The sequence below is a fragment of the Micropterus dolomieu genome, linkage group LG01, assembly GCF_021292245.1.
Source record: "Micropterus dolomieu isolate WLL.071019.BEF.003 ecotype Adirondacks linkage group LG01, ASM2129224v1, whole genome shotgun sequence".
In the NCBI taxonomy this organism is placed as follows: Eukaryota; Metazoa; Chordata; class Actinopteri; order Centrarchiformes; family Centrarchidae; genus Micropterus; species Micropterus dolomieu.
Window position 1 is genome coordinate 28,330,220 of NC_060150.1, and position 17,967 is coordinate 28,348,186.

General features: G+C 39.3%; 1 protein-coding gene across 1 annotated transcript in view; it reads right to left on the bottom strand.

The window, feature by feature from the left end:
- Positions 1-17,967, bottom strand: part of ahrra (aryl-hydrocarbon receptor repressor a) — a 54,922-nt gene that overhangs the window by 22,591 nt on the left and 14,364 nt on the right. The gene's annotated exons all lie outside the window — the stretch shown is intronic.

Genomic DNA, 17,967 nt, shown 5'->3' on the forward strand with positions numbered 1-17,967 from the left:
GTCCAGACATACTTTATTTTTTGTGGGGAAACTATGGCCCTGCCGAAGGTAAACTTTATACCCTGCTGTAGCAAGAGCAAAAAAAAATTATTTTTATTGTTGGTGTAAGTGATTTTTTTATGTTCAGCTAACTGTTAAATTAATGCTAAGAACGAAAACATTTGTAATGCAAATTTCTTTAAAAAATAATGTGTGCCATGTATGCAGAGGACTGCAATATTCACATCTGAGACACACTGCATTACTGTAAGAGACATCACATCAGCTCCTGCATGCATGTATGCGTTTGTGTGGTTACTCTATAAATAGCTTTTCCTTGGATTCCTGTTTTGATGAGGATGTCTGTGGCTTGCTGCTCTCTCAAGGAGCTGGTGGTTAATAAAAGTTGCATTCAGAAACCCCACCTGGCCACAATAAAGCACAAGCAATCTATTTCGGTACTCACACAATCTCCATTTTCACAAGCAGTCTGAGATTCAATTAACTTACAGCGTGTCCTCTTAAACTGTAAAGTGTATGTGCATATTTGCTAGTTGCCCATCTCACTGATCCTGAGTTTAATTTTAGCTAGATTTGAAATAAAAACCACTGTTTGCTTGATAAACAAACAAGACGCTCAGAAACAGATGTGCCATGAGAGGTGAGAGTTTTATATTAATTAAATATGGTTGAAATCGCAAAGAGGACGGAGGAGGACGGAGGAGGACGGAGGAGGACGGAGGAGGACGGATGAAGACGGAGAGGAAGACTGAAAGACTGGCAGGGGATAAATAATATTTTGGTTTCTCATAACTTAGGGCCAGGCTTGGGTCCAAAAGTCTGAAGTAAATTCACTTCATTAAAATCTAGACTCGAACAAATGCAGAGCACAGGACTCTTGGCCCACAATGTATACAATAAACACCCATAAAATGTTTATATACAGCTCTTATTTCACTCAGTCTTCCTGTAGTATTTACCACTGCAAGTTTTTCATTACAGAATGCACCAGTTCTTTTTGCTCTCCTGCTTATTCAGACTAAAAAAGAAAAAACTAATCCAACTCAGGGAATACTTATTAGTTTTCTACCCCTGTATTTTAGTCTCGCTGCATTCCTGCATGAGAGAAGAGGAGAGCAATAGAAAGACAGAGAGTTGAGCAGAGGTTACATTCTGCAGCACCACATGCACCTCCACTCAAGCAAAATGCTGGTTCCTTCTTTTGCGTGCCATCTAGTGTCACTCGCATTATTGAAAATAACAGGGAGAAAGAAGTACAACAAGCCTTAGATTATCCCTCTTGTATTCTCCTCCCCGTTGGCCAGTAAAAAGCAACCATTGCCTGTTTTGTGGTCACTGTAAACAGAACATTCAACAGGTTTTCTGGAAAAGAGCCACACCTTTCATGAAAAGTTGATTTCATCAGTGATCCTGTCAGCATTTTTTTATCCATACAGCCTCTCTATAACAAGAGGGTAATCTGTTAAAAAGATTATGGTGCCGTTTCGGCCCATTGAGGCATAATAATGGGCAGATGGTCCCTCAGGCTGAATCCATATGGGAGGGAACCTGCAGTAATACTGCTGTAGCACGCAATGCTAAACAAATGCTAACCACTAAGGCGGGGTGGAAAAAGAGAACTTTACGACTTCAACAAGCTGTGTTCATTTGCGGAGCTTTTACTAAAGGAGGCATCATTTTAGTGCAGGCAAAGTAAGTACAAAAAGAAGAAATGACTACTAATGACTAAAGTTGTACTGGGTTCAATGGAAGAGCTAGGCAATGCAAACATGAAATAGGTGGAAAGAGTATAGAGGTACTTTTGTACTTTGTATACAGTGCTTTGCTGAAACTCTGCTGGGGTAAAATCGTACTGTCGTGTAAATATCATGCATCTTGAGCTATGAACAAACACTTTTGTTTGCTTTGTGACAATGTGTTTTAGATAATCCAATTTGATTTTAAATGGTTTGTCTGGTATTTAGTACAACCCTACAGTTTAAAAAAAAAATCAAAACCAAATTTGGCAACACATGATTTTCAGGAACAATAAAAAATTTATTAACATACACAGCAACTTACTGTATATGTGGATACAATATGTCCCTAGCAAAATCCAGACCTAAACACATGTGTAAAAACAGCCCACCAGTGTGTAACTAAATGGGTGTGAGGTGGTTAATGTGTCCAGGGTTGACAGGGATCAAGTGATAGCCATGATGCTGATCATGCTTTATGCATGAAAGACATTAACTTGTCAGTCAGTAGACACTATCAGAGGTGTTATGTATCCACGACCTATCCGTGAAGCAGGTAATCTAGAGCAATAGCATAATGCAGTATTTAAGGTCTCTCTCTCCTCCTCTCTCTCTCAACATGCAGTCATAGTTCAATTTACCCTTCCACAGCCCTTCATAATATTAAAAGCATCTCTTTCATTACAAAAGGCCCATTCCATTTTAATTTCATATTTCCAAATTCCAGGAAAAACTATTTATTACATCACTGAAATTAATTATTTCATGCAATGTTATCCTTTATTTATTGAAAGGCAGACTATGCTAGTAGTACAAGGCCTAAATGTTTCAGCCTGATTTGATTTAACGTAGCATCACCTGTCAGCTTCATTTAATCATGAGTGACTCGTCTCCTGCGTTTCTCACCAACAATATCACACAACAATTTGGCCTCTGACAGAGCTAATTCAGTAAGCAACACGCTAATCTGATTATCTTTCTCCTAACACCTTGTCCCTGTGTTGCAGAGCATTAGGCTGGGGCAGCGGGCAAACCCTGGATGCTCGAAGAAACATTCCCAGAGGCATCTCAGCTGCTTTGACATTTTACACATCAACTTGAGAATTTAGAAAATAGACAAAAAGGTTGTGAAAGTGAGGACAAAAAAAAGTTTTAAGTATTGAAATAAGGCAGGGCATCTCACCAGTGTTTCACCAGGAGAGTCGTGGTGCTTACCAGTGTGCTGTAAGATTCTAAATTATGCAAAATGATTTACGTGGATGTGTTTCCAGTATGCCCAATTTATAGAAAGCTCATATTAAAAATCCTATATCACTGATACATAATAGACACAGTGAAGTTAAAATTTAAAAGTATTGAACACTGAGACAAAATGCTCCAAGAACAATAGTATCAGTTGTGTTAGTAAGTTGTGAGCTCTGGGAGGACAGGTGAAAGTAAGTGAGGTAAGCACAGCAAGAAATCCATTGTCAGGTCTGGACATATCGTGGCTGTCCAGTTCACATTCTCCCATCACTCTAATCCAAGAGTGTTTATACCAACAGTGTTTGCTCCGATCACTTCATTTGGCTCAGGGAGGGAGCACATATCCCCTGTGCTAATGCCCAGCAGGCGATATGTGTGTTTGCATATGTGTGTGTGTGAGTGAAGGATATAGGAAGGGGCCGGAGGGCTTGATGGGGAGTGATAGTGGGATCACGCAAGCTTGCTAAAAGAGGCAAAGTCAGGAGAGAGTCACGCATGGAAGGGCTTTGCTGTAGATACCACTCTGTCGCCACTCTACTCCCTGGCATCTGGTGTTTGTGTGATGCTAAGAGTGTATACGTGTATGTGTGTGTGTGTTATGTTTAATTACAAACCAATTGAGGAGATTTTCAGAGTGTAAACAAACACCGACTTGTCTGCCCCTTCCAAACAGGCTGTTGCTCTGAATAGGAACCCTATTTTTCTCATTGTACATGCAAAGCTCCCAACTGTAGCACACTCCATCATCTTCCTGGATGTGTGCAGTACAGGGAAAATGTAAGATGAAAGTTTTAAGAGAAACTTTTTATTTAAAGTTGCACAGCGTCTATTTTTCACTTGAAGGTCAAATTACTAAAGGAGCTCTCCACAGCCTGTGGAAACAGTTGTATAATGTCTTCTGCGAGTCTGACAAAATAACCTGATGATGTCATAGTGATGTCATCTGGGATATCTCAGCTTGGTCTTGGAGACTACACATATATAAAACAAAGCCTGTGTAATAAGCTGAAAGTGTGGTTTTGGAAAGACAAAGGCATTTACTAGACAAGGAGGACTGAAGAAAAATATGCAATTAATTGCATTATGGGAAATGTAGGATCCGGGTTTAAAAATTAATTTACGGATATCTCAGCCTCCACTGAACCAATTTAGACCATTTTTCTTTAAATGTGTCTCTTTTGAGTGCCCTGACATTATGTAAATGTAATACCAAATAATTAGAGGACCCTTTAAATCTAAAGTAGTAGATATAGAGTTATTTGGCACTCTGAGACCTGTAAACAACTCAGATTTACATTAAATAATGACATTCTTTTTATGGACAAAACAAAGAAGTAATTGTCTCTGCCATCACATAATAGTTATATAGTGTACCGATACCCTGAACAAGTCTGGCAGGTTTGAATAAGTTTTAAAAGGAACTATTCCTACTCCTGACTTTGAGCTGCTAGGTCTACAGGTTGTCATTTTCCTACTAGAACTTTGTATGCAGAAGCGTTACTATACTAAGTTATGTGAAAACCGGGGTAAGGTCACTTATGCAATAGAGAGAGCTAGGGCTAAGGCATAATTTAGGGGTGAAGGAAGGATTTTAGTTAAAGGAATTATTGGCAAAAATCTAAGAACAGTAAAAAAAGAAAAATTTCTGTGCCCGCATATGTGTGTGGTTTTGTGAGTCTATATTTGTGTAAATCGGTAGGTCAGTCTTTATTTGTTGCTCTTTGCACCTACGTATGTGTATGCACATAATTGTTTATGTGCATATGTGCGTTTCACCCGGGTGATCAACATGTGGCTCAATCTCTGTGTCCACTAAAATGAGACTCTAATTCTCACGGAAGCAAAGTCGGAAGCAGTTGTCAGTGTGTGTTGCTTGTGTGTGTGTGTGTATGTGTGTTTGGATCAGTGTAAAAGAAGGATTGTTTTGGACAGGCAGACAGAGTACAGTAGGGCACAGTAGGGTCAGCAGACAGAATTGAGTGTCTCCGTCCACTGACCCAAAAGCTTCTGTGTCCCACACAGACACAAACACTGAACTGTATGTTTTGCTGCCTTGAAGTTACTATACAGCTTTCAGACTAAAAAACATTTTCACTTGGAAGGTGGGTATATATTGGGTATATATTTTCCAAATATATGTTACAATGGCAACCGGCAGCACTTGTAGAAGCAACAGCCGGTAGCTTCTTCAAACTTCGCTCCACTTTTGTTTTTTTATCTGTTATTTCCATCTTTATTGCCAAAACATGCGTTACCTCTGACATAAGTACAGTCATTGGAAGATGAAGAAGGGGTTTTTTTGGATTAAAGAGCAGCAGACCACGATCCACCCGGCCCAAACAACCAGACCAGGCGCCACGGCGGGTGCGGTGATCGCTCAGAGGAGAGGAAAGAGCCATGCTGGCCCAGCTTGGACTTAATTCTGTTCCTAAAGAGCCAGTCTGGACAAAATGGGACTCATATAGACCAGACAGTTGAATTCAGAGACAGTTGTGCCCACATCGTTACAGAGACCTGCCCCATCAACTTCCCGGATCAAGCGCTCGACAGGTGGTCCGTGTTCCAACCTGTCAGCGCAAGACAAGAAGTGTTTTATATCAATGCACAAGTGCAATCAAGATGGACTCTGTTTTCCAAATGTCAGACTGTTTAATGTGAAGATGAAACTTTCATATAATCAACTGGCTGCTGCTGTTTACATTCACCACAGATGCAAATTAAAAAATTTCACAGTGGAATGTTTGGGGTGTATACGTGTATGTATGTATGTTATATATTGTTTTATTTTATTTTATATGTTACCATATGTTAAAATAGGCCTACACTTAATTATATGTTGTGTGTGTAGCATGAAGGAACTCCAAATTTCATTTCGTTATGCAGCCATATATATATATATAGGTATCAATATATAAGGTATAAATATATAATATATATATATATATATATATAGGTAGGTGGAAAGTAACAAATTACAATTACTCACGTTACTGTAATTGAGTAGTTTTTTTGTGTACTTGTACTTCGCTACATTTTCAATCACATCCGTTACTGAGTAAAAGTGCAAGGAAAAACTCACGACCACTTTGGCTTCAAGTGTATGAGAACAACAGCTTTATCGTGCAGTGTAAGCTGTGAAAAAATGCTGTATTAAGTTACGGCTAATGCTGCTGCAGCTTCACATTTATTAAAGTATTTATATGGCGAAATACAAGTTGAATTTTATTTTAAAGCAGTCACGGGAAATGTAATCTGTTTGTAGGTGACATAAGTGCTGACCGCTCTCACTCATCAAACATGCATCTACACAACAAGTAAACCGTTATTTTCAACAGTTTTCTGACAGCGGACCAGTTTGAAATATTGCAGTGAGTAATGCAACAGTCAGCAGCAGACACAGTGAGTTGTTAGAAAAAGAGCTGCAGGCGACAGTCTGCACCTCCACCTTCTCAGCCAGGTAACCAACTCCTTTCACTTTCGCAGACTCATGTTGTGTGCAGCATAAAGTCAGATCATGGCTGCTCACATAATTATGTAAAATACAAATAACTGCCCACAATAGTTTGTTTAGCTGCCCCAGACTTTTGTGCCCTGTGGAATTAAAAGGCATCTGCTGTTACCACCAGTAACTACAGGTGGCTCATGCACAATAGAACAGCTGCATAATAGCATCAAAACTGGTTGATTAATATAGCATGCCAATCAGAGTTACAGTTACAATTACAGATTTTAACCATCACTCCTCAGTGAACTGCCTCCTTGGCTGAGGTCTGAGAGTATTTTCTAGGCCTAGCCTAGATTTATCATTATGGATTTAGGGTTACATTTGTGCCCTTGAACAAATGTAGTTGAGGACCCCTGATGGCGAGGTAAGTTAAATAATAGCCTACTTGTACCAATTCCATTGGTGGTTAAAAATAAGTTTTCATAGTTTGGTAAAATGCTTTGCTCCAAATAGCCAAAAAACATCGGTGCATGACAATGTTGGTTGGCATTAGCAACTTGCTACTAACTAGTTTATTTTCATTAGTTTACTATTTATTATACTAACACTTATGATATCCCATTAAAATTACATCCTATTTGAATGTAAATAGGGATATGACTTCATGTACAGTCCAGTGTCTCCCGTTTTCCCAGTCCAGTGCAGCCCACCAGAGTCTAATCTGTTCCACAACAGTTTCTTATTGAAGCAAAAACTTTCTCAAACTTCTCATTATACCATAAACTGTCTCTAACGTTGTTTTTCGCCATTGATTTGGCAAAGTGTCTGTCAAACAAATTAAAACTGAAGGCACAATATGGCTTTGTTCCCTTTTCAAATTGCAAAGACTAGAATTTAATTAAATAAGTATAACAAGTATAAATAAGATATATTATAAATCAATATAAATAAATTATTTAAATTATAATAAATATGCAACATCCAGCTACACTTTCAAAATAAAACGCAAGCTTTTCGAAACATTGTCATTTTGAAACGGAACATTGTTAAAGTTGCGAAACGTTGCAATTTGGTTAGGTTTAGGCACATGAAGTACTTGGTTAGGGTTAGGAAAAGATCATGATTTGGGGTAAAATAACTACGTACATCAGTTAACTAACATAAATTGTGTAACTTATGAAATCTACATAACTTAAATATAAAAATATTTAATGTTGACTTTTTGTTTCACACGGGACACAAACACCAGTCTCCTGGTTCTAGGTTCTGGCCGTATATTCCAAATATGTATATTATCTTTGGCCACTTTTATGGAGAATAAAGTGGTTGAGAAATCAATTCTTGTTAGGCGTTTTGAAACAGCATTTAGACCATTACAGGAAAATGAAACTACCCAGAGAAATTGAGGATGAGCATACAAATATTCCTACATCTTTTCATGTCTGAATGCTGCAGGATAATAGCATGTAACAAATAAATCCCAGAATGGATTTTAAACTTGGACACTTAGGGTAAATTGCATGCATCTTAGTTAACTTAACAGAAAGAGTTTAGGCTCAGGCCAGGCGGGAACTGAGCTATAGAGCTGTTTAAATGCTAAATGTGCCTTTATGTTCTCATAGGAATCAGAAGACAGTAAAGACAAATGACAAGGCTGAGGCAAGGGATAAATGTGGAAAACCTTTCAGAGCAAATAGCGCAGGCTAATTTGATTTATGTAAATAGTAGGTAACATTCAGTCATTATATAATTTGATTTGAATCCTGGATGAAATGCAAGATGAGCTCATGTGCATCTGATATTTGTTTTTAAGCTGGAGATAGAAATGTAATCAAACATGTATCTGTCAAGAATTAAAACCTAACAATGGTTAGGGCATGGGGTCCTGACATGACTTCGGGAAAGTTTGTACTTCAGAAATATTCAGTTAAACAATGAAGGGAATGCCAAAGGTCTGCGTTTTTCAAGGGGAAAGGCTGAGGACACATAAATCTTATTTGAAACTCATTTACAGTAAATGCATTAAACTGAACATCAGGACATAATGTGTGACACGCTTCTCAAACTATCCTTACAATTATCGCCTCCACACTAATGAACCTCACATTACACTGTGTGTCAGTAAACCACCATTTGGTCTCAACTTCCACTTTGGCTTTTTGGTGTCACCCTGCAAGCTGAAACCTGTGGGCAACCAAGTTGGACTAGGACCCATATCCTCCTATCTGTAACTACTATTTCCATGCTGTTGCTGAATTCAAAGGGTTACTGGGCATCTAAGAAATTCTCTTCAACCTCATAACCTAAGTACCCTGAGATGAAACTAAAATCGAAGCTTTTAATCTTTTGAAAATTGAAGGTATAAGGTTTATTCAAAGGTGTTACTTCTTCTTGCTATCATCTACTCATGCATATATTTTCTGATCCTGTGTCGATCGAGAAATTAGAAGTAGCTCTACGACTTGTGCACCTAATAAAGTGGCAACTTCAAGCTTCTACTTCTCTATTTTTCTCATCTCTTTTAGTCTCTAGTTTCACCACTTCAGGTTTCATCTAATAAAATCTAACTGTGGTGCTGTTTGAGAGAAATGCTTTTGAAAACATGCTGATGTCTTGTGATTTCAAACCCAGACTCCGAAACTAAAGTTACTGCTTACTGAGCGTTCCAAAATCAACTTCAGTATCGTGGCATGGTTTAACCGAATATTTAACTCAGATTGCATCTTCAAAAATGACATATTAGAACACTATTCTTGCTGAGAGAAGTCTTTAAATAGATGAAAGATTTTAAACAATTTTTAAAATAATTAATAAATATTTTTTTCTTTCATAAACACAGAATTTGATTTCCAGGCAGAAAAACTGCAACTAAGATGCCTCAGATCAAAGATGTCTGAGGTTGAAGTGAAGAACATGCGTTTCCAAAGCAGTTTATCTGGAACAGTCCTCCAGTATTCTCAGCTTGAAGCTGAAGTTTGATTTATGAGTTGGGCCACAGAAATTCCTCTGCAATCGCTTCACGATGTCTCCAGAATAAGAGCAACCTCTCTAATTTGGGAAGGTATTAGCAGCTCAAAACAGTGTCACTGTGACCAACTCACGCGAGGCAATGCATGCCTCTTTCACTCTCGATTGCATAAGGATATTGTATATTGTGGTTTGTTTTCTGTGCTTTTACTCATTGGTTCTGTTATGAAATCTGATGGAATGACTCTCCATGGTATTCAGCTAAATAAACAATGACATCATTTAATTTATTCTAATATAGCATAAGGTGAGTGTGATTTTTATGGATTTCAATGGAGACATTTAGATGTTCTTTATGCTTTTTTACAGTTTACATCCTGTCAAACAGAGGGCTCTAACAGCTCCAGTACTTTGGTCACCCATCACCTTGCATTTCATTTATCATTTAATCAAGTTGCAGAGTGACTCAACTAATTTGACAAAATTGGGATAAAGATTTTGTTTAAAAACATATAACGTCAGCTGTTTCTGGAAAAGTTGGATACATGTGTTAAACTCTCTATTGCCCCTCTGACTGAGATACACAGGAAAATGAGAGAGAGCGTTATGGCACTGTCACAGTTCAAAGAAATTGTCACACATCATTCCAGATTCTGATCCACTCACAGAAAATGCACACATCACACACAGACACACACGCCCAACCTCGCACATAAACACAACGCAAGCATAGGGCACATTTACAGTCTAGTCAATTAGGGATGTGGTCTTTTGTCCAAGGACACTTCAACAGGACACACAGCTGCTGCAGAGTTTGGGCTGTCCATTTGCGGGGGCGGTCTCCTGTTACACACACTTTATGCACACACACAAAATAAACACTCCAAATACCCACATCCTCCTCACCCAACAACAGTACTGCAACTGTTTCTCATGTGACAGAGGGGGAGTGAGCTGTTGAGCTGAGGGAGTGGCGGGGAATAGCGTGCGAAGACCTAATACAATGTTTCAACCCCAGATGGGTCACATCAGTAGCCCACAATCAACAAATTTGGCCCTGCCAAGTTTACGCGCTTTACATGTCAAAAGGGACGGCACAGGGAAAAGAGAGAAACCTGTTTCTTCTTTCTCTCCCCCCCTCCCCCCCCACGCTTCTTTTTATCGCCTGCCACAGCTTATAATTATTAATTACTGTGACTGTTTTTTCCATTGTGGAAGAGAAGAGAAGAAAAAAGAGGAGTAAAGAAAAGAAAAAAGGACTATAAGGACAGAAAATCAGAGTAGAGCCCAGTAGGGTGAATGTAGAAAATAACAGAGAGCTGGTTCCTGACATCAGGGCATTTCATTGAAAATTAGTAAGAATAGGTTAAATGCAATAGATGGAGAGGTCACAGCAGGAAGTGCTCAGAAAAAGCTCTGCGGTCAGCCAATCCATTTCCTCACTGACACCAGTGATTATTACCAGCACCGCAAAGCCATTTAGGACTGGCAAAACACCTTTGTCTCTGTCCAAAGTGGTTAGGATGAGCCGAGAGGACACCTGGTGTGTAACTTTAAACGGAGGGCTTCCTAATGTGTTCACAGTAGGGATGTTTAAATAAGGCAGATGATATCACTGTCTCTGGAGAAATAAAGCTTGTGATAACAAACGTTACAGCGTCCTGCGCCGCGTTATCGGTGACAAATCTCACACATGCATGCTTCACAAACACACACAGGACTTGACATACGTACCAAGGCATAGGAGATCTCTGTCTCACACACACACACACACACACACACACACACACACACACACAGACACACACAGACAGACAGAGCTCTGCAATTCTCTTCCCATAAGAGTGTGTGGTCTTGTCATTCAGTCTTTGTTTCCACTGTGGCCCCTCAGCTTTAAATAGCTTGCTATAATCTGTCCATTCAAGCACAGACACATCTCGTTTCAGACCAAATTTTATAGTGCACTGTGCAGAGCAGACTGGAAGATCTGAGCACAGATCTGCTTCAGGGTTGTGCATATGATGATGGAGGCTTAACATCACTGGAAAAGGAGTTCACTCCTGGAAAGTAATTCATATGTCCTATGTGTGGAAGTGAGTTTAAATGGCACGCTGTTTCCTAAAAGATCAATTGCACTTGACCGAATGGCCTCAGCACAATTTCACCTTTCCACTTTTTCTGCACAAAACAACACTTTGAATGGAAGTTACACCAAGATAATGATTTAACAAACTGTTTGGGTAACTAATAATCGTCATGAACTTGTTTATGGACAAACACTTGCATTGGAACTTAAGGGTGGCTCAATATGGTATTACAGTTCAAGCAACAATTCCCGTGCTACTAACTAAAACTCTAACAAAGCCGAGTTGGGAGGGGAAAAGAATGGAGGAAAAGATAAAGAGAAGCCAGGGTGGGAACCGTCGTAAAATGAACAGAGAATGAGATTCAAAGTCTTTCTCCCACCGGACAATAAAACATGAAAAAGTATGTGTTAGAAGGAAGGAGAAATCCTTTGTGGCTCCACTGCACTGTGAAGAGAGTCAGAGAGAGCTCCAGATGTGTCTCAAACATGCTTCAAGTTTCATTGTGATACTTAGTGGGTCTTAGTGAAGCAGACCCAGGGTTTGTATTAAATCCAATCCAGTCTGGCCCATGTTCACACAGAGCCAGATGGTTAGCATATGAAAGATAGATAGCAACAGTTCTGACCCTAATTATGCAGTTATCTTTTGTACATTGTGCACACCGCCCACCAAATTACTTATTAGATTTGATTTATTATATAGCTACCAACATGATGATGAACACCACTCCACTGCACCAATAAGTCCTCATCATTACGGCATTAAGTAATACGAACATGGATAATGGCTGTTTAGGTACCTGTGTATTTGAGCAAAAAAAATGTTGCAGCAAAAGCAAAGGATATTGTAACACCAACCTCATTTCAACACTTCCTCCATGTGAAAGTCAGTGTCTGACATCACCTCTCCTTTCCTGCCTCCCTCTCCTCTTCCCCTTGCCTGACAGTCACAGCTTCTCCCTGTCTAAACATTTTGTCTCATTATGCCTCAATAGAGAAATTCACTGGCTTGAATAACTGAGCCAGGGGAGAGGTCAAGACGGCAAGGGGAGCGGGGGAAGGAAGGCAAAGCGTTTACACGTTGTTTGTGCTATTTTTTTTTTTTTTGGAAGATGTTAACTTATCACTGCGGATTTTAATCTAAATAATAAATCAAAATTTAATCAATACCTCTCCATCCCTTAGATCTCTGGTGAAAGTATACCTTGCTAAAGACAGAAGTTATAGTTATTGACAATATTAAAGAATTCAGATGTGGTTGGGGATTTAAATAAAAGACAGAGAATCCTGACATGACATGCAACGACTGCATGGTACCAACAAATACTTCATTTACCGCTGCACCGGAAGCTAATTTTTATATCTAGCTAATATATCAGTGCTATAGTTAAGATACCATAGTTGCCTGTCTTTCTCTCAAATTCATATTTTCTTGACTCCAAGCCAAACAAGCTGGTTGATATGCTGCCAACTGGAACATAAAGTGTTATGCTTCTGGTTTCTTTCATGTAGTCATTTTTTCACTCTAACATAAATCCTATTTGAAACAATTCATTTTTAATTTGGCACATGATCACACATCATCATCAGTTTCTTTTTTGAGGAGCAAAATAAAAGGCACCTTGATAAAGGAAAGGGAGAACAGAGAAAGCTTTTGATTGGCCCTTCCAGGTGCTGATGGTTTGTGTGTTCACTTCCTTGAAAGGACTATCTTTTTGTGTGATCTCATCTGATCAGTGTCAGGTATGACAGCTCTGCATCCTGAAGCCATTTAGAAGTGTGTGTGTGTGTGTGTATGTGTGTGTGTGGTCAGTCGCAACATCAGTGTTTTGTATCCAAGTGGTGTGTGGACGGTGGTGTTAACTATGCCAGCACTATATCCTAAAGGTGTGTGTGTGCCTAAGTGGGAGAGAGAGAGAGAGAGAGAGCTGGGATTCCCTAAAGCGTGTTAGTAAATCCTCAACCGGCACGGATTCCCAGGCATTGCGTGCAGCAGGGTGGGACTCTCGAGTTAAACCACGCCTCCCCACACATACACACACACACACACTCCTATATACTCACCGAAACGCATACAGTAGACAACAGTAACAGAGGCCAGTGTAACGGTTAGGTACAAGGCTTAAGCTGGTGTCGTGGGAGGGTTAATGGATTTCAGCCATTTATTCACCTGTCATCCCCATTAAATCCATAGCTGTTCTTTCCGTGACCAAACGAGACCTCTTATCTCTATAACAGCCCTTGTCTGGTTAACCTCAACCCCGCTTTCTCTCCACAGTGTGTTAGTAGAAATGCATATCCCCTGTATGCTCGCGGCAGCGCTCGTCGAAACACAGATGGATACTTACCTCACGTAAATATGAAAGCAATGACCCAGTATACCTGCTGTTACAAAGAATGCTTTTAGATTAATCCTCAATATGTTTGTGAATTCGTCATGGCACCATGACACCTTAAGACAAACGCGTTTTTTGAAATTAAAAAGCAGTTTTGGCTGATGAGTCTCACATGTTGAGGAGGTTTTGGTTGCAGTGTGGGTGGTCATTCCACAACAGATCAGAACGCTGACAAGAAAAAACAGTTGAACTGTTTGTGTGTGTGTGTTATTGAGGGAGGATGCATGGTGAAAGTGTAGACTATTATGGTTGACTGTACTAAAAACATGCCATTGCTGAGAAATGGTTGGCTCTCCACCTCCATACTTTTTTCAGTTAAATGCTTTTCCTTTTGAAGAGTATATTCTACCGTGCGCAAATAAACAAAGTCTGTTTCCTCCTTGGATTGTTGAAATATTCTCGGCGAGGATGGATTTTCAATTTGGAGAGTGTTAAAATCTGAATCCCAGAGAGTTTGGTAGGAATGGTCCTGTATAGCTCTATGAGTGGATTATTTGGCATCGAGGTGACTTACAGTACAAGAGAACCATCTGTCAACAGGAGGATAATGAAACCCTACAAGCTTCAGGTTTACTTAGCAAGAGGACTGCTGAGCAACTGGTTATGCATCTGGGACCTACAGTGCAGTCGCAAAGTTAGCTCACAAATTTTGCCTTCCTCATTGTGATCTGGCAAGTCTCAGTACAAGCATTATTTCACATGCGATGCACACTAGAAGACTGACGGTCCTTGTTTACTTTCCCACATCTAGATTAGACAAATATACCATTTTCTGGGCCATCATTGGTGTTTGCTTAGGGTGTCGATCTCAACAAACATGGCAGATGTCTTTAAATTTCAACATATTTCTTCTGTCATGTCTGAAATGCTGTGGTTGAGCATTTTATTTTGGAATGCGTCCGATGGACCAACAGATGCCATTCCTCTGGGAAACATTATGTCTGATCTCTTTTTTTTTTTATAACACCTGGAAAACAGTTCAACAGCTACATGGCATTTTCAGTGATGCTGATTCAGTCTTGACATAATCTGTAACTAGGTTTTAATGAAATAGCTATTCATTTTACATGATTAATTAATCATGTAAAAGCCTACAGGTTAAAAGCCCTTCTGTTGTAAAGTAGCTGTGTTATAAACCAGAGAGCTGCACACTTGTAACCTGGCATTCTGTACTCTCAATGAATAAAACTACAACAAACAACTCCATAATCTGTGTATAATATGGTGGACACACTCCCTTACCTTATCTACTCAGTAACAGGTAGAAGAGATATGGAGGTCTAGGAAGAGTGTCTCTGGACAGATTTACTACCTTCTGTAGATAGTTGTTTTTCTCTGCTGTTCACAGTCAAAGTGAAACATCTCAGAACTGTTTAGTTAATCAGTTTGACTGATTTGTTAAACAGTTAGTGTCTGGAAATTAACACCATTAATGAAAAAGAAATGATGCTGTTCAAAGCACGCAACCTGCCTCATTTTAGTGTGTGCATACAATGTACAATGCATATGCGCTAATGCATGTCTATGTGTGGAGCCTTGATCTGTAAACCTGACACCATTACAACATGTGATGCACAACACCTGTGCAAACAGCCCTACAAAGACTTCCCTGTTTTCATGGACTGGCCTTTTAATTAGCCTTTAATTGGGCCACAGCTCCCACAGTTAGGACAGTGAGACACAGCCAGACAGCTGTCGAACAAACAGAAGCAGAGAAGGGAGATTAACTGTTTGAATTACTGGAAAATTACTTTTTCCTCAGTAATCAGTAATTTTCAAGGGTGTGATCAGCATTTATGAGACCTGCATGCATTATGAAGGAGGATCTTTTAATAAAAAAAGATATTTACATGAAAATAAATAAGCTAAAGCTGTTAGGCACACACCTTTATACCCTAAAATACTTTATGATTTACAAACCGCATCTGAGGAGTTACGTAACGTTCAAACATGTGGCCAGTATTGAAAACAAACCATGGCACGCAACGCAACGGCAGCGAGGTCATTTTATACACTGTCTTACTGCTCTGCTCTCTCTCTTTCTCTCTCCCTCTTCTCTTTCTGAATCTCTCTCAACCTGCTCTCTCACTCTCACTTATTCCCCAAGGAGCCCTTGTGCAGCTCACAGGAAAAGCCTTCAGACATTATTAGTTCAGCAACATTCCGCTGAATTTTTCCTGACATACGTTGAGGCCTTAAATAGCAGCACGGACACGCAATGTCTTCTTCTTCTGGAGCCATTGATGAATATATGAGCAATCCACAAGCAAGTTAGAAGGAATGAGAAAACGGTCCAGAAATTGACAATGTCACAAAATGAAATGGCACCAATCCTGATGATAAGGTGATAACCCGAGAGAACTGAACTAAAGAGTGTTACTAATGGTTGATTAGAAACATGTGATGCTTCTTTGAGGTACTGAACGCTGTGCAATTGTCATGTAATTGCTACCATACTGGAGCGGCAGGACGCCAGACAGAGGGTTATCTTGCAGATTTATGCAGAACCACCAATATACATCACCTTTAATAACCGATTCTTTTTCAGACAACAATTTCTTTATTCGTCCAAAATAATCTTGAAACATTGTGATATCCCCAAAATAGGCTAATTGTAGCATTAGTGCTTTGGCCTGACATAAATGTTTATTGAGTGAAATATAAAGATCAATAAATGGAGGTCATATGCTATTTAAAAATTCTATAAAGTACAAGCCGAATACAAATTGTAGCAAATACAAGAACATTTTACATATGACGGAGAAAACAAGAGTGAGACAGGAAAAAAACAAGATTCCTCCACTTGTTTTCCAAATCCTGTCCTTGATTCTCTCCTTCTCCAATCTTGATTCCTTTTATCAAATATTCAGCGGGATCGTACTATGTCAAAGAAGTAAGAGTCATGCTTGTCATGTTGTTGATATTTTGAATAACCTTTGTTTTTTACTTTGGAAAAAGCACAGTCTGTGTTTCTCCCAGTTGAGTTAGCTGTAACACCTGAATGCTACATGTTGCAACTGAGAGCAGCTAGCACGCGAGGAGAGAAGGCTAGCTCAAAGTAACAGATAAATGGTTGAAATAGATAAAAGTAATGACTGAATAAATAAAATAGGTAAATGTAATGGATACACAGTTGAAGTGTTTAGCTTAAAGTAATAAAATAAATAGTTAGACAAATGGATAAATGGTTACATATTCAGCCAAAAGTGATAAATGGCTCAAATAGTTAGCTAAAGTAATGCATAAATAGTTGATACATCGTGGATAAACGTTGAAACGTCCAGTTTCTGCCACGAGTGAAAGAACAATTGCAAACTTCACCAAAATGACCTAAACACTGACAGTTCAATGGATGGAAAAAATTACGTATGTACAATAATAATTAATTAATCAGTATTAAATAAATAATAAAACTATTAAAAATGTTCATGTTAATAACACTATAATGTTTTCCTGTCTTTTGCAATCTAGATTTTTACACCTTGTTGCTTCACAACCAGTCTCTGAGGCTGCAACAGATTCACAACAACTTTGGACCCATGTGCAGGGATCAAAAGTCAGGTGTTCCTAATGTTAAATGGTGGATATTTTACTTTTGAACCAGACTTGCCTCAATGACTTTCATGTTTATTCTCTTGCACAATCCAAGGAGAAAATCTACAAAAGGTGCAGCTTTATCAGGTCTGGTCACCAGATCTACTTACTGTCGTGCAAGACAAGGAACACAATAATCCTCTTTGGAAGAGCATAAGTGGGGCATTGAACATCCTCTAGTGTGCCCCAGGACAAGACAGAAATGACTCTATATACATAACAAACGCCACACCATTAAATTCACATTTACCCACATTCCAATAGGATGCAACAGCTGTGGGGAGAATAAATTATTACATGTAATGCAGGAGGGATGGATGGAGAGATGGAGGGGAAGACACACATTTGGATGGAGAGGAGGATTGGCACGAGTGGCCTGTAATGTATTGCTTCCACAGAATGCCCTGCACGCTCAAAACAAGCCATAATTGGCCTTGATCACGCTCAGCCAATGGAACATACAGTAAAAGTGACAGGCATTGGAAGGAGAGGGAGAGA